The sequence below is a fragment of the Mastigoproctus giganteus genome, chromosome 6 (genome assembly GCF_048544385.1).
Source record: "Mastigoproctus giganteus isolate SK-2022 chromosome 6, ASM4854438v1, whole genome shotgun sequence".
In the NCBI taxonomy this organism is placed as follows: domain Eukaryota; kingdom Metazoa; phylum Arthropoda; class Arachnida; order Uropygi; family Thelyphonidae; genus Mastigoproctus; species Mastigoproctus giganteus.
In genome coordinates this window covers 218,499,042-218,522,334 of record NC_143580.1, presented here as the reverse complement: position 1 = coordinate 218,522,334, position 23,293 = coordinate 218,499,042, and the positions used below count along the sequence as shown (strand labels likewise).

Here is a 23,293-nt window from a genome sequence, read left to right as displayed (position 1 = left end):
CCATCATTGGTGTACATGCAAGTATACATGCACCTGTTTCTACTCTTAGTTACCTTAACACAGCCCATGTATTTACTTGTTCCACTCTGAACCGAGCAGTTCTGGAAATCTCCAGTACTTGGTTTGCCAGTCTGCTGCTCATTCTAATATGAGCAGTGCAAGAATCACTTTTGCCTCTGCCTGTGGCCGAGGCAAAAGTGATTCTTGTTTCAACAGTTCAAACTCAAATTTATTAACTATACACCCATCATTGGTGTACATGCAAGTATACATGCACCTGTTTCTACTCTTAGTTACCTTAACACAGCCCATGTATTTACTTGTTCCACTCTGAACCGAGCAGTTCTGGAAATCTCCAGTACTTTGTTTTCCAGTCTGCTGCTCATTATAATATAAGCAGTGCAAGAATCACTTTTGCCTCTGCCTGTGGCCACTGTTAATCTTTTATTATGTGTATCCCCCCCCCCCCAAGCTAGCAGTTTTCCAACCCACCTAACACTGCCTCGATAGCATCAGCAAATATTCATGCACCCTTTTTATTTAACTGTTTCCCATCCCTGTAGAAGCATTCTCTCCTGTCAGCAAGCACAGACCATGTTTAAAAAAATTCTACCCCATGCGCCTTGTACAATCTCTCCAGGGCCAAAATGATTGAAAATTGTTTCACCAAGAACTCATAAAATAAGTGTTGTTTTAGCCATAATTTCAAATTGAGTCAAAAAAATAGTTTCTAATTGTACATATTTTTGCATGCAGTTGGGGGGGGGCTAAAATTTCTGAGATAATTCTGACCTTGTGCACTTTCTGAAGGGTTAACAAAGGTACTTTCATTAGTAAAAATAGGACTTAACATTCGCACATATTTATGAAAAGCTGAGAAAATAGTATCCGTGTAATTTTGAGCCTACATGTCTGAATTATTCTGTCAAATCATTTCTTCTCGAAATGCAATGAGCAAAGGAACTGAAATTTTGTTGGTGTTCTCATCCACTTTAGTGCTTTTAACCTATTGATCAGTAATGTTTTTTTGGAAATATGAAAGTATGCATACCATTATAAAAATATATTAATGGAAAAATAAATAAAATAATAAAAAGAGTGAGTTAATAATAGTTATATAGTTAAGCAACCAGATTTTAAAAACTGCAGTGCTGGACAAAACCATATGCACATGTATTTCAGCCTTTGATATATCTTGTATTTCAATTTTATTTTTTCTTTGAAATCACAGACTCAAAGCAAATAACAGATTTCAAAAACGACAAAAATCGTGATCTACAAAAAATTTTAAACATCAAACATATCAAGTGTGCTCATCAGCAGCATGAACTTTTTAGTATATCGTTCTTGTTTGATATTGCATTTAGAAACTGCACAAAATTTGACCAAATTGTACGTAACATTAAGAATGGCCTTTATTGTGTGTTTTCAGCTGGGGTTTTACTGTGGTCCACTGATGCGATGATATGGGAACAAATATTCACTAATGAAAATATTCTTTTAATGATGACATGTTTTTTGTCCCACAAAACTAAAGGAAAAATTCAACTTAATTTTAATATTTTGTATGGACTTCTTCATATGAAATGTTCATATCTCTGATCATCTCACATCTATGTTAATTTTTTTCTTGTTCTATTTAATTTTGGAATCAGGATGCAATAGCAATGTGACCACATATTAACCCAGCACTGGTTGCACAACTATTTCTTGAAATGGGAATCAAGGGCATCTGACAGTTGAAAAAATTTGCTTTTTATTTAAGGAAAATTTTTGATTTTGAATTCTGCATGTAGTGTACAATACCATCTTTTCTTAATAGATTTATGTGCTTATTGTATCTAACTTTTTATTTTTTAATAAAAATTTTTAATATTTAAAAATGCTGAGCTTTTTACATGTTATTAAAAAATATATATATATATTAATTCTGCTGGAAAAAAAGAAAAGAAAAAAAAGTTGCTGCCAAAAAATATAACCATGAAACTAATATTAACTTTAAGCATATTTTCGAAACATGAAGAAACTTAATTCTGCTGGGAAAAAAATGCATTGTTACAGTCATAAAATATAAACATGAATCTAGTAGGCACCTTCAATTTTGGAGTTGAAAAAATTGTGACGTGCATGAAATTACAAAATTGTGTATGTGCACGTATATCTGTTTTTATATATACGAGGTGTAGCAATAAAGTCTTGGACTGGTGCTGTTGTGGTCATGTTCGATGAGTTTGAAAATAAAAGGAACTGGCATGTTGTTTAAAGTTCCTCCAACAGATGGTGGTACAAAAATTGCCAAGTAGACTGACAGATTGCAAGTGAAAACTAGTTTTGCTAGTAGCACTAATGTTCCGTGTCACAGTTTTGCAATGGAGTAACAGTTGAATATCAAATTTTGCTTTAAATGGAAATTTTGGAACAGAAACATGAAATATTAAAAACTACTTGTGGCGATAAAACGTTAAGTCATAGCAGCATGTTTGAACGGTATAAGTGGTTCAAAGAAAGATGAGGATGTTTGTGATGACCAAAGTGGACATCCGTCAATACCTGTTGAAATAGGGACAGAGTTGCAAGAGATCTCGTATTGTGGTGAGACTATGTCATTTGACCTGCAGAATAATGGCCGATGAGTTTTATATGAATAAGAAGATGATTCATCAAATTCTGCATGCAGATTTAGGGAAAAGGAAGGTCTGCAAAATTTGTGCCACACTGTCTCATAGAAGAGCAGAAGCAAGAAGAGTGTCATGATGTGAAGACTTCAGGAGCAAAGGATGCAGCACATTGAACTGGCTCAATGGCAAGTCACTGTGCAACAGCTGACATCACAATACAGTATGTGGAATGCAAGAACAATATTGTAAATGAAGATGCAATGCACACTCAAACATGGGGTTCCACAGCTGTTTGTTTGATTTTGGGGTTCCACAGCAGAGACAATCCTAATTTCCTCGGCTGTATTGTCACTGCAGGTGAGTGTTAGGTGTTTCACTATGACCCAGAGATGATGTGTCAGAGCATGCAGTGGTCATTACCATGGCCCAAAAAGTTTTCTTTACAGAAGTCCAGATCAAGATGACGCTGATCGTGTTTTTCTACAAATGATGCAATTCCCAAGGAATTTGTACCTGAAGGGAAGAATGCTTCATTCTATGTACAGGTGTTTCCAAAACTTTTCCTAAGTGAGCCTGCTATTTCAAGAGAAAGGCACCTGGTTCTTGTTGCATAACAATGCCTCACCATTCCACACTTGTTGTGAAGCCATTTCTGACAAAACAGCACTGTACAGATCAACCACCCTACTCCAATCTAGCATCGGTGGACTTCTTCTTTCCTAAGGTGAAAACTGCTCACACATGAACGAGATTTCAGGATGTTGATGGCATAAAGAAAAACCGACAAGCCGAACATTATTTCTTTGGACACCTTCACCGACTCTTTTCGGAAACTTTTAGAATGGTTTAATTAGTGAATTCAAGCAGGTGATGAGTAATCACTTTGAATAAAAATACAACCATTGTTGAACTCCTTCATTTTGTGTTATTTTTTCTTGTGCCAGTCTGGGAAATTTATTGCTGCACCTCATACATAAAACGATCGCACTCTAACATATATAAAAAGATTCAGCAATTATATATATATATATATATATGCAGTAAATTTTAAAATACATCACTTTTGATGATTGAGAGATTCAGATTTAGAGAGATATAAGTAGTGGTTGAAGTTTTAGAGTAGATTTCAGTAAATATTAAGCACAAACAACTGGACTATCTGTTATGTTGACTAACATCTTTTCATTTGTTTTTGTGAGCAACAGTAAACTGCATGGACAATGTAATGATCTTAATTCCCACTACAGCACAAACTATCCATTGTAATAAGTTGCCCTGGTATTCCACTACTTTCTATTAGAAAATTGATTTTGTATATAAGCATGAAACAATTCTTTACACTTGTTTTTTCATAGCAGTCTAGTCTTTTAAACAAATAGCCACTTTTTTATAATGGCCATTTGATATTTATTTGTTATTTAGTTTTTTTTTTTTTTTTTAAGAGCATTAGCAACTAAAGCCATATTGCTCCGGGGATATGCGGTGGTCATTCCCTGACCTTTCCACATCCTCTGTATTTGATGGTCACGGGCTCGAACCTTGGTCTAATCAAGAAGCGTGTGCTACGCACTGCTGCTCCTGCCCACCTGGCTATGGAGGTGCCTGGTGGGCAGGTTTGTTCTACTATGAGAATTAAAACCATTGAACTCTAGCATTTAAATCTTGCAGGGTGCAGAAACATTAACAGATAACAGTCCTGCAATAGGTGCCTCCGTAGCCAGGTGGGAAGGAGCAGCAGTGCGTAGCACACGTTTCTTGATTAGACCGGGGTTCGACCCCGTCACCACCAAATACGGAGGATACGGAAAGGTCAGGGAATGACCACCGCATATCCCGGAGCAATATGGCCTTAGTTGCTAATGCTCCTAAAAACCAAATAACAGTCCTGCAATCATCTTATAAAGAAAGAATTATCAACCTTTTTGCATGGATTTTAAATATATACAATCGCTACAAGTACCAGATTGCTGTCTTCATGTTTTTGAATTATAAAATGTGATATTTTTTTGTTAAATGTACAGTATTGGACTTTAAAGTTTACTGTATGTGTGTGTATACAAATATATATACACACACACACACATGCTCGCTGAATTGTGACTACCCCATTTATAATGGACTATGCCGCATTGCTCGAAGTGTAGAAAACCCTGAACAGCTTCATATGCTAGAGCAGTAGTAATATGCATCTGGTTGTGTAAAAAAGTAGCAGTTATGGGACATAATAAAGATATGGAGTTTCAAAAGGGCATGATTGTGGGAATTCATGCATTGGGTGCTTCCATATATCGGAAACAGCACTTCTTGTTGGTTGCTCATAGCCCACTGTTAAGGTGTACAAAGAATGGTGTTGAACAGGTGAAACCACCTAACACCAACAGAACTAAAGGATTATGCAAGGTGGCTGTTCATTGTGAGCAAAGGATACAGTGCACTGAACTGCCTCAATGGCAAGTCACTGTGCAACAGCTGACATCCCAATGCAATATGAGGAATGCAAGAACAATATCGCAAATGGTGATGCACTTCACACTCAGACCCAAGAGACCCACTCTCATTGCTGCTGTTCATAGTTGAAGGCAACTTCTGTAGTGTCAACAATGTGCTAGTTGAACTGGAAACAAGTATGTTGATTGGACGAGTCCAAATACCTGCTGCAACACATCGACAGGTGCCTTCATGTGTGGTGCAAGCAACATGAGTACATAGACCCAGGCCCGGCCCAAGAAATTTTTGCGCCCTAAGCACAGAACCTTTTGGGCATCCTCGCCAGTATAATTTTGTCACAAGCCATGCCAAAGGGGTGATGATATACTTATTTAATTCAGAAAAAATAATGAACAGTAACAGAAATGTAATAAATGACTTTTACATGGGAGGTAAATGTTTTAATGAAATAAAAAAGTAAAAAACGTACTATAATAACATTTTGAAAAATATATTTAATAAACAGATGAATACAGAATTGAGAGAACGAATCAAATCCCAAAGGTTTTCGGTTAGACCGTTATATATTCTTTATAGGTTAGTTGCCGGTTAGGTTAGTTATTTTAAAGTTAGGTAAACGTTTTGAGGTTGAATTAACAGGTGAAAACATTCGCTTAACCTCATCTTAACTTAGGGGTGGATGAGTGGATTAAATAAATGATTATTTATCTTATTATACATAATTTTATTAAAAATGCAGGCGGAAGTAAAAAAGCGAATATATTTACGGAAAATTTAATGAGGTTTACATAAATTTTCATACATTTTTATTTAAATAAACCTTAAATTTGTGCTGAATTTTTATGTAAGTAATAATTAAAAGGCTTGATATAACCATTTTCTAATACACAGAATAATAAGACTAAATGTCACCAAAAAAATGATAAAAAATTTAGCAAAAATTGAAATATATTTACATTAAATTTAATGTAAAAGTCACACAAATGCTTACAAGAATTTCTGTTTTCGAGCTTTTACAGAGGTAAAATCATGAAGTAGGTCTTCAAATTTGATGTTTTTTAAAACATCGTGCTCCATGTAGTTGCCAGTCCAGTCAGTCATTCTTGAGACATAGTTGATCTCAAATAATTTTTAATAATTTTCAATTTAGATAAACTTCCTTCTAAAGACGCTACAGTTATTGGGAGAGTTAACATAATTCTCAATGCAACTGCCATATTGGGAGCAAAATTATTTGCCAAAAATAAATCTCTACACATCTAATGGTGTCCAATCCTGTTTTATTAAAGGAGAAAGTGCTATTATTTCCTCAAACATTTCCGAGCCATCCAAGTCACTCTCATTGATGTCATTTGAGTTTGTCAGTGCTTCTTATAGATCCAAGAATTTTCTTAAAAGTTCATCTTTGGAAAGGTTTTTATTGTTTTTTACTTCGTATAGAAAATTGAATAAGTTATTGTGGTTATGCAATTGCATAACTCTTTCCTCTACGGACATGATGACTACATCATTGATATAGAAAAAAAAATCTACCTTAAATTGTGTCTTCAAACCTATTAAAGATCCATCAGCAACAGAGTTGAAAGTTTTTCGGGAATGAATATGTTTCTTTATGGGAAAAAATGGCTGGACTTCCAAATCCACGGCAATTCTTTTGGCCTCTTCTAAAATTTCATCAAATACAATGTCAGACCGATATTTCTTGAGGCTTTCTAGGGTTGATTTTAATATATCAACAACTTGCGAAATCGAAATTTTTTCTTCCTGTGAATACTTACTGGCTATGTTTATCATCTTTAAAATATTATACCAGACAACGATACAGAAAATAAAACGCTAATCTCTCATTTAAAATTCCAATGTTTCCGCTTCATGGTGGGCAAATGGATCAAAGGCCGAATCTCGACTTATTTCATAAAGGGAATCATAAATTTCGCCTGAACGAAACCTGGAAAGTTTTGTCGCCTCTATTGTACTTTCCCATTTAGTTTCACTCAATGGTTTTACTGTTATTTTAGTAACATTTTTGATTAAAATACACCAACGTCTGTATATCCACTCATGAAAACATTGATAGCCTGTATTACTCTAAAAGATGATACGGCGATATGAGATGATTTAGCAGCATCATTTATGACAAGATTCAAAGAGTGAGCATGACAAGGAACGAAAAATGCTCGATTATTTACCTCAAGTATCTTTTTTTGAACACCCGAATGTCTATCTTTCATGTTTGAAGCATTGTCATATCCTTGACCGCACATATTATTCATGGAAATACCGGACTTTTCAAGTTCTATCAAAATAGCCTCGGTGAGTTCTGACAGTTGTTTTCTCGACCAGAACGAAATTCAGAACATGCTCACAAATATCTGCTCCTTGATTGATAGTGAGAAAACGTATTACTATTGATATCTGTTCAACTTTCCCCTACGTCTGGAGTACAGCCAACAACTATATACTGTATTTCGCTTGCTTTAAATTTTCTAATATCTTATTTTGCACTGCCAGGGACTAATATAGGGACATTAGCTATATTAGTTCATTTTGAACAGTTTCCCCTAAATAGTGGTTATGGAGGTCATTGAATTTTACTCTTTGCAAATGCTCTGCAATGACTGAATCAAAATTTTCCCCTAAATGCAAGACACTGGTGTCCGAGAAATTCTACTATTGCAAATAGTCTTTCTAATACTCTTTGCCAATGACGAGTTTCAGCACTCAAATTGTTTTGAAAATGTAATGTAAATCCAATGTTTCATTACTACACTGGTGTGCAAAATTTAAGGACCAGTCAGGTTTTCACCTGTAGCTTCTCATACAAGTGGCCTGGACATGGGAAAAACATACCAGAGGAGCCTCGTGAGGTACAGAAATGATGAAGGAAACAAAACGGTACAGAGGGACTTTATTCAAAAATGGTAACATAGCTTTACTCAATTCAAACTTTATTCAAATACTGGCTACCATGATACAGATGCATCGCTGCCAAAGATGGAACAAAGGGAAGAGGTGGTCCTCAGTAGGAGATATGGCCACCCCTAATATCGATGCAGGCTTTGCACCGCCTGTCCATACTTAGAACAATGTTGTTGATAAGTTCATACAGTAACATCGTCCATTCCTCTGTCAGCGCCATCTTCAGCTGGTGAACATTTTTTGATGGGTGTGGACGTGCCACTAGGCGTCTCCCCAGAGCGTCCCATGTGTGTTCGATGGAATTTAGATCAGTTCGGGGGAAACGGACAGGCCAATCCATACGAACAATGTCCTCACTTTCCAAAACCATATAACCACTGTAGTGCGATTGGGTGTGGCGTTATCATCCATAAACATGAACTCAGGGCCAATAGCACCTGGAACAGACGCACATGGGGAAGGATTATCTCAGTACAGTAGCATTCACCGGTTACAGTACCGCTTACCAGTATCTGGAGTTGTGTACGTCCATCCAGGATAATGCCTCTACAGACGAGAACACCTCGACCGCCATATCGATCCCTTTCAATGATGTTTGCGGGGTGATACCATGTGCCAAACTCTCGCCAGATCAGCTGACGGCCAGAATCGCTGCTGCGACTGAATCTACTCTCATCAATAAAGAGTACCTTAAGTAAAGATTTTGTGGTTGTAAGCTTTAGAAATAGTGTTGGTCCTTATGTTTTGCACACCGGTATAGAAGCCCTGCGGACCGGGCTAGCTAGGTGGGTAAAGTGCCTGCCGGGCAACCCAAAAGGTCGTGGGTTTGGATCCCGCCTCGGGCTTGGATCAGAGTAAAATGCAAAAACTTTGGGAGGTGCATTATGGCCACAGAAGCCGATGCGCCAACAACTAACAAAAAAAAAAAAAAAAAAAAATTAGAAGCCATTTTCTTTAGTTCGATCCATTTCTTATGCGATTCAAAATGAATTGGTGAGGTTTCATGCTCTTTATGGGTTTGATTCAAATTTCTCCACTCATTATAACCATCCTGAGTAAGAGAAATTTATGTCAAGCTCAAGAGTTTACAAAAACCCAAAACACTGCATTTTTAATTAGTGAATACACAAGCCATGTTCTGGTAATCTCCTCTCCATTTCTCAATTTCCTTTTGACATTTGCAACGGTAAATCTACGGTATTTCTTTAGGGCATGGCTTTTCCGGTCCTTTTTAAACTGCTTTTAATCTAAATGAATGTCATAACAGATGACCAGGTTGCAGGATTTGAAATATTATCAACGATCCCGTCAACACGTTCTTCTCTAAGATCTGGATTTATCAAGCCATCTGCCTCTTCCGCAGACTCATGCGAAGAAAGCTCATTTTTCGGGTCTTCGACAACCACGGTTTCACTTATTACAGATTCTCTTAAAGCTAGTTCTTCTTTTAAGAACTTTTCCGACAACCCTGATTGCTCGTTAATTTCTAATTGAGTCTTAGCCTTTCTCTTGCGATATTCAGCATCCGATAATTTTTTACGTCCAAGCAACGTTCGTTTAACTGTAAAATAATAAGGAATAGTGTTACATTTTTTTATAATTATGAAATAGAAAATAATAAATATTACTAGCATTAGCATTAGTAGAGATATATGATGCAAGAAAGCAAGCTTATGCAGCATCAGCCAAAAAAAAAAAAAAAAAAAAACACCCACTCCCATTTCCGTTCGTTCAAAATACCTGTCCAGCCGAGCCTTAATTATTTAGGCTATCAACTTCCACAACAAGGGGTGTAAGTCTGTTCCACCTACCAACTACCAGCTGGCTAAAGGCAAATTTCCCACATCTATCCTACATCTGTCTTTCTTCAATTTGAATTTATGCCCTCTCAGGTGATTATTCTGAGAAAGAGGAAGAATCCCATCAGCATTGAGCATGCTCAAACCATTCAAAGCTTTATACACCTCTATCGGATCATCTCGCCGGTGCCTAGTCTCCAGACACTGTAATTTGCAAAACGTGAGCCTTTCTTCGTAAGAGCAACCCTTTGCTCTATTCACTAATCTTGTTGCCCTTCTCTGTACTCGTTCCAGCAGCTCTACATCCTTCTTGAAATGAAGCCTCCAGACCTGTATACAGTACTCTAGGTGTGGCCTGACCATTGCCTTATACAAGGGAATAATCACCTCCTTATCCCTGCTAGAAAAATTCCTATATATCATTAACAAGACACCATGAGCTACTCTTGTAGCCCGTCTGCACTGCTCAGAAAACTTCATATCTGCCTGCACAAATATCCCCAGGTCCTTTTCATTGTCTACCACTGTCAGCGTAGTACCACAGAGTTGATACGTTGCTCTGGGGTTACTGTTTCCCATATGTAGTACTTTACATTTGTCAATGTTAAACTTAATTTGCCACCTCTCAGCCCATCTGCTCAACCTTTCCAGATCCTGTTGCAGCACCATACTGTAAGTAGTGTCCTTAACAACCCTGCCAACCTTTGTATCGTCTGCAAACTTGGACATTAAGCTTGATATACCATAATCGATATCATATATGAAAGGGACTTGGGGGTGGTTGTGCAGGCAGATATGAAGTTCTCTGAGCAGTGCAGAAGGGCTGCAAGAGTAGCTCATGGAGTATTGTCAATGATATACAGGAATTTTTCCAGCAGGGATAAGGAGGTGATTATTCCATTGTATAAGGCGATGGTCAGGCCACACCTAGAGTACTGTATACAGGTCTGGAGGCCTCATTTCAAGAAGGATGTAGAGCTGCTGGAACGAGTACAGAGAAGGGCAACAAGATTAGTGAATGGAACAAAGGGGTGCTCTTACGAAGAAAGGCTTAAGTTTCGCAAATTACAGTGTCTGGAGACTAGGCACCAGCGAGGTGATCTGATAGAGGTGTATAAAGCCTTGAATGGTTTAAGCATGCTCAATGCTGATGGGATTCTTCCTCTAGCTCAGAAAAATCACCTGAGAGGGCATAAATTCAAATTGAGGAAAGACAGATGTAGGATAGACGTGCGGAAATTTGCCTTTAGCCAGCGGGTGGTTGGTTGGTGGAACAGACTTCCATCCCTTGTGGTGGAGGTTGATAGCCTAAATAAGTTTAAGGCTCAGCTGGACAGGTATTTTGAACGAACAGAGGGGTGAAGTGGAAGTGGGTTTTTTTTTTTTTTTTTTTTTGGCTGATGCTGCATAAGCTTGCTTTCTTGCATCAAATGCCTCTACTAATGCTAATGCTAATGCTAATTTATAAATACAGAAAACAACAATGGATCCAACACTGAACCCTGAGGGACTCCACTAATAACATTAGTCCACGATGAGCAGTGTCCATTGATTTCCACTCTGTCTTTTCCCCCTCAACCATCCCTTTATCCATAGCAGCAATTTGCCTCCAGTGCCACACTGCTCCAATTTGTGCAGCAGTCTTCCAAGTGCAACAGTATCAAAAGCCTTTCTAAGATCCGAATATATAATATCACAGTTATTCCCTGCATCCAGTTCTTTGTGACTGCCTCATAGTATCCAGTATAGCTCTTACTCCTCAATTTATATTACTGCAAAACACTCTAGAATTATCTACAGTCTTCTACAATATTGAAAATATTGTAGAAGACTGTAGACTTTCTAGAATTAACTATACACCCACTTTCTAGAATTAACTATAGTCTTCTACAATATCGAAAATACACCCACTTTCTAGAATCATCTACAGTCTTCTACCATCCAGGAATCTTCTACAATGTTCTACCATATTCAAAAGTATTATATACTTTTCTGTAATATTCTAAAATTAAGGAAATGAAACGCGATTCCAAACCATACGCGGCAGTTTAATTACATGGGTTATTTGGTAAGGAACAACACTCTCGAGAGTCTCGATATTTTTCCGATAGCTTCTTTTCAGCAAATTATTCTGGGAAAGTCCTAAAATAGTCTTCTCAAAGCTGAGATTATGCTTTGTTTAGAAAGTTAAAGAACATAATTAGTGGGTTTCTAGTTGAACTAGAACAATATGGATATTACTTAAAAAAAAAAAAAAAAAAAAAAAACATTGCATTTTATTTGTTCTTTACTTCTAGGAAGTAGACGACCTAATAACGGCAATCTTCAAACTGTAATCAAAAAATCGAAACGCCACCTATGATGTTCCGCGCATCTGAGAAAACAAATTGGAAAACTTGTTATGCTGCATGTCTTTCTTTTGGTTAATTACTACGTGAAAACTGCAAAATGTCGATTCAAAAACAAGTTGAGTAAAACTGGGTCCATATTTAGAAAGTTTCTGTCATTAATCTTCAACCAACAAAAAATGAGCAACATTTTCGCCCTAGACATCTAAATGTTCCCAGCTAGACCCGAACCGGATTCGTCATGTATAGACATTATTTTAATCATGGGAGAAGGGGCTAAAGCCTATACTCCCTCTTGGGAACACCACTGATTGCATATAACATTTCATATGTATCATGTGGTGCTAACTTTATATTTTAGAAAAACCAAGCTTTTTTTTTTTTTTTTCTTTTGAGTCAACTCCCTCTTGCTTGTTATGGCTTTTTGGCAGAACTCCAGATTATGGATACACCTCCAGAGAAAGTGGCTTCTTTTGCTTAAATCGGTCCCGAATTACTGGCATAAACTAACATAACCTTTTATTTGGCCATGCCCACCACGCAATAACAAGGTGTACCCCTAATCTGCAATTCAGCCCCCCCCCCCTTTTTTTTTCCTCTTGCTTTCACAAGTTTCACTGATGAGTTGTATTCATTAATGTTTCAGGGAATTCCTGTTTTATACGTTGTAACCAGACCTGCTCAGCTTGGATAAAATTGTCTATACAGTATTTAGGAAGTAAAAAATTTAGAGCTACAAGGCTCAATAACTTCCACGATTTTTTAATATATTAAAAACGTATTTAGGAATTTAACTTTATTATAATTATTAGCCATATGGTGCAAGGAAACCTGAGGATTATGCTGCACCAGCCAAAAAAAATTTGAGTTACCCTGAGAGAGAGACTCAAGTAGAAAGGAATCACATCACCAATAAAGAGAAGATTGAAGATATCCAGCTCAGGACCCTAGGTGTGCCAAGCCCATACTCACCAGACGTGAACCCCTGATTGACGTAAAGATATATTAGCGTGCATTGGTAATTTTAACTAAAAAAAAAAAAAAAAAAAAAAAAACAGATTTTGCAGAATTTACCTGTGAAAGGTTATTATATTCCTTGTTGGCAAGGAACATTTGCACGAGTTGTATATAGATCCGTATGCAGCACAGTTTTTCACCACTGTCAAAACCACATAGTAGTAAGATACTAAGTGAGATACTGTAGTAAGGCAGAAGCAGGGCTGGATTTAAACTTGTAGTCCTAAGCTATAACTTGTATGAGGCCCTTTTCTCTTACTGTTCACCTGTGGCAATATTAAAAAAAGATTTTTGATATGGAGCGGGGCCCCTTGTAATGTGAGGTGAGGCCCTAAACTGTACCTTGTTTAGCTTATATGCAAATCCGGCCCTGGACAGAAGTAAGATACACAGAATAGTAGTGAAATAGTATCTGTGGTGAAAGCTTTAACTTTTTCAGTGTACCACGCAATACGGTAGATTTACACATGCGCACTTGTGCTTTAACTGTACCAAAGAGTAGTAATATTAGCATTATGCTAATGCTAATATAACTATACACAGAATAGTAGTGAAATAGTATCTGTGGTGAAAGCTTTAACTTTTTCAGTGTACCACGCAATACGGTAGATTTACACATGCGCTTTAACTGTACCAAAGAGTAGTAATATCTGTGAACTGTACAGCGTTCGTACTAAAGAACTGTCAAATCTCTTAACGCTCTTGTTATTTTTACTCTTGTACAACAGTAAGCTTTGTTTTTCTTAAAAATGTGCATATTTTATGCAATGTGAAATAGAATTTTAATCAAACGTAATTCTTACAATATATTAATCATCATGCTTTAGTAATTGGCAAGAATTATCGCCGCCAAAATAAAATGTCATACTGCTAGGGAAATTATCAGATTTTACCAGAAGTGTACCCAGGTGGGTGATTGCTGTTTCTTTCTTTTTTTTTTTTTTTTTTTTCCTTTTAACCCCTCTCCAACCAAAGATTTAGTGGAAACCGAAAACACACAAAAAAAAAAAAAAAAAAAAAAAGAAAGAAAAAAACCGATTAATTTTTGCTTGGTCAAAGCAGCCGCTGTCATGCCCAATTTCTATTCCCCTCCCAAAAAAAAAAAAAAAAAAAATCCTGGGTGCATTACTGGATTTTACATTTATTTTATTTCAAGGGAGATATATTTGCATTTTTTTTTTTTTAAATCATTGCCGAATATACAACCATTGGACATCGTTAAATGCTAGGATGCTTAAGTTTATGTAATTTCTGTTACAATTGCTTAGTATTCTTCATATACCAGCTTTACATTGTGGAGATACTGTATATTACAATTAAATGGTAAGGGAACTATGTAATAAACGAACTCATATCTTTGATGAAGATGTAAGGAGTTAATGGCAAACATGTATCATTTCTGCTACCGGCAGTTGGACTTGTTGATATTTTGCGTTTTCCTTGCCTCTTCCAGTGGTCAACTGGGCATTTGGAAGTTTACTACCATTATTATTAACCATACGGTGCAAGGAAGCTTGATGCTTATGCTGCACCAGCCAAAAAAAATTCCCGAGTTACCCTGTGAGAGAGAGAGAGAGAGAGAGAAGAATGATGATATCCAACTCAGAACCCTGGGTGTGCCAAGCCCATACTCACCAGATGTGAGCCCCTATTTCCTTGGTCCTCCTAGTTTGTTTTATCTTTCCGGATTTATTTAGCAGTGCTCACAGTGCAGTGTACATTCCATTTTAAAGGATGGATGATTATTTTCAAGGGGACAAAAATTCTTTTGAAGAAAATTGTTTATCTTCTACTGGGCTGTTCAAATCCCATTGTCAGTGATGCAGGAATATTTAGATTTCACATTGCACACAGTGTTTTTTGTGACGTTTGCTTTTTTTTTTTTAAATAAAACTTCTGTCTGCAAATAAAATATAAAAGATACAAAATAAACAACTTGACAGGCCAGTGAAAACAGAGGATAGTAAAACATTTAACTGCCCAGTTAACCACTCAATGAGCCAGTGAAAATTCACAGTAGTAGTATATTCAGCTGCTAGTTGACCATTACTACAGCAGAACCAATAATGCATATTTACTGGAATTAAATACTACAAGCTTATTTAGTGTTAAACACTCAAGTGCAGTATTTGTAGACCATTTAGACAAACGTTTAGAGGGAATGGATATGTGAAATTATTTTTTTGGCTGATGCTGCATAAGCTTTTTTTTCTCGCATCATATGCCTCTACTACTACTATTTCAGTCACTGAACAGCAGGTTTTGGATTGTAGTACATTAGAACTTCTAGGCGCTTCAATGGGAACAAGAAAATGCTGTCTCAAACTATAATGGTCTTAATAATATTGTAACTTAAAAAAAAAAAAAAAAAAAAAAAAACCCTAACTTATTTAAGTTAACGAAAAAGGGATTTCCCTAACTTAAATTTTCCTTCTTTTCCTTTCTTATTAGTTGAGGCAAGTGCTGTGTTCTGAAGTAACTCACTGATCGTGCCATATAAATTATCCTATTAATTTAGAGACAGACAAAGTTCTAAATAAATCTGCTCTAAACCTTAAATTTTGATAATGAAATGGCCACTTATGTCTCTTGCTAATACGCTTACTTTTACTAGCCCAACAATACGTCATTTATATACCTGTATCTAGCTACATTTGTCCTTTAAAGCTTAAACTGATTAAATAAATAAAGCTTAAACCAAATTTGAATATTTCACAATTAGTTCTCCTTTTTTATAGTTGAAACCTGGAAATTTTTTTAAACCCAGAACCTAGAGAAGTGGTAACTCTAATTACTGTTTATTTCAATGGCTCGGAGAGTTGTTGACTGAATGTAGTTGCTTCTGCATTAGCACTGGCTTACTTGAGATAGCCTTCCATGCTGATTAACTATTTATAATGCATTGAAGTTGTGTTTACAAAAAGATATTTTTCTCATGTGGATTTCCTTGCACATATTAATAACTTTTGAAAAAATACTAACATTTATTCTACAACTAGCTTAACCTATCCATTTATTCAACAATTTGGATATGAAATATTGAAATTAAAGAAATGCCTAAAATTTAATTTTTATTTTTTTGCATTTTTTTCTCCAACAAATTGTTTGACTGTTCATTGCAGACTGCATTAAATCTGCTAATTTGGAATACCTAACAGCATGTTCAGAAGACTCCTTCCAGCAGTCAAGGTTGTCTTAAGCATAGAAACAAAGTCACCCATCCCATACTTATTGCAGAATTTATGGTTATTGCAATTCTAAGCCTTTTGGGTTTATTTTTCACTGAGGCCCCCTGATTCCAGATGGGATATGGCCCTAGTGGACAGACAATTCTTGATATTTTATTTCTATTCTGTAAATTTTGGTATTAAATTTTTCAGGAAGTTCGTGCCATTGAAAAGCTAGCTACAAATATTATAGTCTTGGTAATCTTTGTACTTTAATGATAGCCTTCCAAAAAAAAAAAAAAAAACTAGATTTAACAGCTTATATGGGACCAAGTTCTATCTATTAAGCTCAAAAGAAATATACTTGTATATATATTTGTCAAAGTTGCTAGAATGTTTTGAAAAAGTGCTGTACTATTTCAATAAAAAAACACCAAATATTGTAATAACTGTATTTTATTGAACTTGCCAGTTGGGTGACGTAGAAGAGCTTCTTCACAGTTTTGTTGTATTTTACAATAGCAGTGAATACTCTGACTGAAGCTTGTTGGTATGCAGAGCACTTGTCTACCCTTGAGGGTAGTACAGATGACAATCTACTGATTTCTGACATGCTTACCAGCCTGTTGGTAAGTGAAGATGTGGAAAATCCAGGCACACTTCTATGATGTGAACCTTATCAATGACACTATACTTATGAATTTGCTTAAAATATTTTAAATGATGGTAAATATCAGACTGGGGCAGTTACGTCACTGGGTCCAACACAAACAAACAGTCTGGTTTGGTGCGTGCATTCTGTTATTTCCAAAATGTGTTGAGGTCTGTTTTTTTTTTTATTTTTTATTTTTTTTTTATTTAAATGTGGTGTAATGTAAATATATACATTTGTTATTCTAATACATATTTTACCTCACATTTCATTTTAATTTTCGTTATTAAAAATTTATGGATTATTAGTGTATTTTGTTATTTATGGACTATTAGTGCATTTTATTTAGTGCATATTATTAGCACATTTTGTCTGTATAATGAACAAATTATTATTATTATTAGCTATATGGTGCAAGGAAGTCTGAGGCTTATGCTGCACCAGCCAAAAAAAAAAATTCCCCAGTTACCCTAAGAGAGAGAGAGAGAGAGAGAGAGAGAGAGAGAGAGAGAGAGAGAAAAGTAAAAGGGAATCATCAAGAAAGAGAAGAATGATGATATCCAGCTGTACACACTCTCACATGGACACGCTCTTCCAGGTTAATATTCTAACAGTCTGAGTTTCATGGTTCTTTCCCAGTAATGAAGGATAAGAGGATTATTCATGCATGATTTTTTTCCCTTTCTTTTCTCTTATTATTATTGCTCAATAAATTTATTAAAATTTTATGGACCTGTGCATTATTACAAGTAGTTACTCATAATTATTATGAGTAACTACTTGTAATGTAGAATTGCAACTACTTGCAGTTATAAGTAGTTGCAAATCCTAAATGGAAAGCATTCAAGGAAATAATCGCAGAGGCCACTACGATTTTTATACCAAATAAGAGATATTGTTCAAGGTTTAGACCTAAATGAACTGGTGAGACTATCAAATGAACTGGTGAGACTAGTGGAAGAGAAGAAGAATGGATGAAATGATTTTAAATTATCAGGTGATATAGATGCCTACAATAAGTTAAAACTAATCTGCAGTCAAATCACTAAGTGGGTTAGGCAAGCTAAAGCAGGTTATGAGATATCTTTGGCTAACAGTGCAAAGAAAAGTAGCAGACTCCTTTGCTTATGTTATCACCAGAAGGTAAGGGGATGAACAGCATTAAACTATGAGATGTGGATGGCATAACTATTAATGAACTTGTTCATCTTGCTGACAAACTGAATAAATATTCTGCATCTACATTCATGCATGACGAAGCATTTGAAGATGGGTATATTAGAAGTGTACTTAAAACTGTAAGTTTGATGTCTAAGTTTGCAGATGATACAACTGCTGCCAAATCAGCCATTTCCCTGTATAATCATTGCCTGTCAGTCCCCTATACAGACTACAGGCAAATAATACGCTCTAAATTATGTTCCCAATGGCAAGATCCATGGCACGGACAGCAGACTGCAAATAAACTACATCACATTAGGCCTGTAATCATGCAGTGCAGTCCAGTCTATGCAGGGTGCGAAGAGAGGAAGTTCTTGCTTGACTCTGCTGAGGGTGGATGACCCACCTATGTGCAAGGTATGTGATACTATTTTATCTGTTTCACGTTTAATTTATATACAAAGATTTAATTTTATAATTTATATATTTTTATTTAACTTTATACCTTTGTATATAATATTTACTTTCCTGATGTGGTAGCCAATATTATAGGCTACCAAAAATATTTAGTATTTTATTTTTACTTGGTGCATTATGGGCTAAGTTGCCAATGCACCATTAAACACCAAATCAAATCAAGCAAAGGTTGTCAGAGTCAGGATATGCTTCTGCAGAAAGACCTAGAAAAATTAAACAGATGTACTGAGAATTGGCAATTGGAGTTTAACATTGATTGAAATACTGCATATGGGTAGCAGTAATCCTAGAATAACCTACCAATTGGGTGGTGTCATACTCAAGGTAGTGGAGAAAAAAAAGATCTGGAGTTAATAGTAATGTGATGTTTGTCTCTGTGATGTTTTGCCACATCTTGAGTAGTTCATACAAGTCTGGAAGCCTTATTTTAGAAAGGATATGGATCTGTTGGAAGAGGTACAGAGAAGAGCAACAAGGTTAGTCAGAGAACACAAAAGGGTACCTTTACAAAGAAAGATTTCAGTTCTGCAGTTGCAACTTAGCACATACATGGAGACATGATTGAAGTGTTTAAGTCCTTGAATGAATTGATTAAATTAAAAACCAATGGCACCCCAACTCTTGCTCAGATAACACACTCAAGGGGGCATAAATTTAATTGAAAAGGTTATTAAAACCTTATAAAAGAGGCATGATAAGTGTATAGAAATTTTCTTTAAGGCAGAGAATAATTGAGCATTGAAACAAACTTCTATCTTATGTGGAAGTGGGTAGTTTGAACAAATTTAAGGAAGCTCTGGACAAATTATTATTATTATAAACTTGCTTCCTTGCATCATTTTCCAGTATTAATGCTAATATATCAGGGATAATATGCTAGCAATATATTGGCATAAGAGAACAGGCAAAAAAATAAGATTCTTTTGCTCTTGTATATATAACATCACTCTTAGCAAAAATTTGGAAGTTCCAGGAAGCAAATTTCCTATTCTTAGCCTTTCAAAATCAAGTTTGGATTGATTAATAACTTTTTTTTTTTACAACTGTTTCAAGCTTTAGTGTCAGCAGAAAATGAAGTTGGAGATTGAGATACAAGCCAATTGTGATATGTTGTATTCTTATCTTGGAGAGCCTTAGCATTTATAAGAAAACCAAGCATTAGATAAAGGATGAGCGTTTAGGATGGAATGAGGAATAGAGATTTCATCTTTACAAGAATAATTTCACTGACACAATCTGAACAAACATTAAGATCAGAAGGTCCTGATGTATTTTCACATCAAGAATTTCTTCATCAGTTTATATATCAAACTTTAGACAGGGTACTTATGTACTTCAAGTAATCCCCTGTATTGTTCTGCTCCAACTATTTAAAGTAAGGTAAAGAATTGACCAGGATGATTCTATGTTTGATATGGATTTTATCTTTTACAAGAAACGGTAATCATATGTCACCTTCTTCGAGGTATTTTGACATACTGATATATTTATTTCCTACTTTTCGTGGAAAAGCACTGATGTCAGCAGTGCAGAAAGATGAGGGCTGTCATGGAAACATGTTGGCCTCCTAAAAAAAAAAAAAGAGAAAGTCCAAATCAACCTTAAACACATTCATATATAATAATTATCATGGAGTTATTGTAGATTGGATCTGTAAATTGAATTCATTTTTTCTCTCTCCACCCCTCCCCATAGCTGATGAGAAAATATTAAGCAGCAGATTCTTTCTGATGATTTGGAACTACTGAGTCCAGTACAACTAGATATTCCAAGGAAGAAGAAATTGTTGGAGGGAAAAGGCACCAGTAATTGTGAAAAGAAAGCTTGAGGTTTTGTAAGTTATGAAACGAAGAATGAAAAATAAGGTATTGAATTTAAAATATGCAATTTCAATTTAAAAATATTAATAAATATAAGTACAATATGTTTTATGCTATAATTAATTAGTTAAAAAATAAATAAAAGGTTTACCTCAATAATTTGTATTTTTATATTGTAATATTTGTATTTCTGCATTAAACACAGAAATACAAATACAGGGTGTCTCAAAAATATTGGTACAAATGTTTAGGGGAGGTAGGTAACATCTAAAAGGAATGTGAATCGCATAGGAACCCATAACCGGAAACGTCACGGGAAAGTAGTAGCAGAGGCACAAGAAGCAGAAATTACACAAGACAGTAATTAGTGGCAAACATTTATTTGACATAATATGAACAATGGAGTATGAGATGGATGCCTTTCACGATGTTACAACAGATGCTCGAAGGTTCCACCACGAGACGCGATGCATGCGTGACACTGACGCAGCATAGATTGGCGGACACGGTCGAACACACCTGGAGTTTCTTTGACAGTAGCAGCACCGTTGACGAGATCCTTTTCCGTCTCCACAGGTGATTCATACACGATAGATTTGAGGGCCCCCACACAGAAAGAAATCAAGGCTCGATAAATCAGGTGAGCGTGGGGGCCAGGCAATGGGTCCACCACGGCCAATCCATCGACGCCCAAAACGCCTGTTCAAATGGTCACGAACACACCTTCCATAATGGGCAGGCGCCCTTTCATGTTGAAACCAAATGTTGCATCTCACATTTGCTGGAACATCGTCAAGTAACCCTGGTAGAACTTGTTCAAGAAAGATCCGATATTTAGCGGAGTTCATGTGGGATGGTAACAGGTATGGGCCGACTAAGCAGTCACCGACCATACCTGCCCACACATTTATTGTAAAGCGATGTTGTGCTGCATGGGGGCGCACACTGTGTGGGTTGTCATGAGCCCATACATGAGCATTGTGCTGATTGAATAAGCCTTCCCGAGTGAAATAAGCCTCATCCGTGAACAAAACATAGGCTGGAAAATTCAAGTCTTTAACATTTTCTTGGAGAAACCACTGCGCAGAAGCCACACATACAGGATGATCTTGGGTGAGCAGTAACTGAACCCTTTGGAGATGAAAGGGGTGTAAGGAATCGTCGTGCCAGACATGCTGTACACTGCAATGAGACACTCCTAAGGCAGAGGCAACGGCACGTGTGCTGGTAGTAGGATTATTCTGGATGGCATTCAACACACTTTCTTCCATGGCAGGAGTTTGCGTTGAACGTGGTCTGCCCCACTACTCCTGTTACCTCTAAATGACCCATAATCACACAAATTTTGATGCACATGCACAAACAAATGGTGGTCCGATACATGTCTGTCTGGGAAGCATTCTCCATAAATTCATTGAGCGGCTTGTCCATTGCCCTCTGCTAATCCATACATTAGGTGCATGTCTGCCAGCTTACAGTACATATATCGATGCATGCTCTTCGTGCGGTGACTACTGCTTCAATAAGTAAACCAGAAATTTTCCCTCTCGCGAACTGATGAACACCGCCGTCTACCGGCTTATGGTGACGTTTCCGGTTATGGGTTCCTATGCGATTCACATTCCTTTAGATGTTTCCTACCTCCCCTAAACGTTTGTACCAATATTTTTGAGACACCCTGTATAAACAGATTCTAAAACTGTGGTTAACCTTTATCAATAAGAATTCATATAAAAGAAAAGAAAAAAACTGTTTACATAATCCTACACCTACAAACAATAGAAATTTAATAATAAAAAAAATTTTTATTTCCCTTCCATACCTAGAGCAATGGTATATTCAGCTGAACAAACTTTTCAAAAATACAGAATTTAAATTAGTTTCAAAACCAACGAGAAAATTACATCCAGTTTTAAACAATCACCCTATTCAATCTTCCTTTGCATTCCAAACTAATGATTTGGTTTATAATATATCCTGTAAAAACTGTAATTCTTCGTATCAAGGTTCAACACAATGCACATTAGAAATAAGAGTTAAGCAACATACTACATCAGTCCTTGCTTCTTGTTCTTCTGCCTCAGAATTTACATTCTATGCAGTTAATGAAGGATATACTTTCTTGTTTAATGAAGCAAAGATTCTTAATATTCAACATAATTATACAAGACTACTAATAGTAGAAACTCTCAAAATAAAATTACACCAAAACTCGGTTAATGTTCTTTGCCCCTTTTTCATTTCAGATTTCTGGTCATTCACACACGTGCCAGGAAAGTAAATAATCTCTCATCCAACTAATTCCGTCCAGCATACACTTCGTATTAATCTGTGAACATGACCTTCTGTTGAAAATCTTCGTCCGCTTCAGGATAGTAATGGTACTAGCATAATATTCATATTTGTTTTTATCGATTTTAATGGTGAAATCTTTTTTCACTCGTTAGTAGTAGTTGGTTATTTACTGTATTCCTATGTGTCAGGTTTGGAGCTTTTAAACAGTTTTGTTGTTTATGTTGGGTTATCGATTCTCCTTAGTGTAAAAATATATTTAAGTAATTTTACTAAATCCATCATATCTAATTTGTATAACAGAGAGTGTTGATATTGAAGTGCTTTATTAGAAATTGAGGTAAACCTCTTATTTATATTTTTTAACTAGTTTAAAAATATAAAAAAAATTACTAAAATGTTAAAAGATTTTATATAGCCATAGCATCTTTTGTTATAATTCAACCCAGTACTTCATGGCAAGGGTGTGAAAAATTTTACTTTTTTTGAATTACATTGGGATTTATATTTTTCACTTATTTAGTTATTGGAACACAAATACATGTTACATCATGGAAATGATGTAATTTGTATTT

The 23,293-nt window shown here is 36.0% G+C and overlaps 1 protein-coding gene across 3 annotated transcripts in view; it reads left to right on the top strand.

Annotated features, from left to right (window-relative positions):
* Window positions 1-13,811: 13,811 nt before the first annotated feature.
* LOC150084988 (uncharacterized) overlaps window positions 13,812-23,293 on the top strand; it is a 121,236-nt gene continuing 111,754 nt past the window's right edge. For 2 of the 3 annotated variants that reach the window (XM_090375687.1, XM_090375685.1), the window contains exons 1-2: window positions 13,812-13,876; window positions 20,302-20,471. The gene's annotated coding sequence lies outside the window, so the exon portion shown is untranslated. Of the gene's footprint in view, window positions 13,877-13,990; window positions 14,058-20,301; window positions 20,472-23,293 lie in introns of those variants that run through there. The other variant, XM_090375688.1, reaches the window with a different exon arrangement.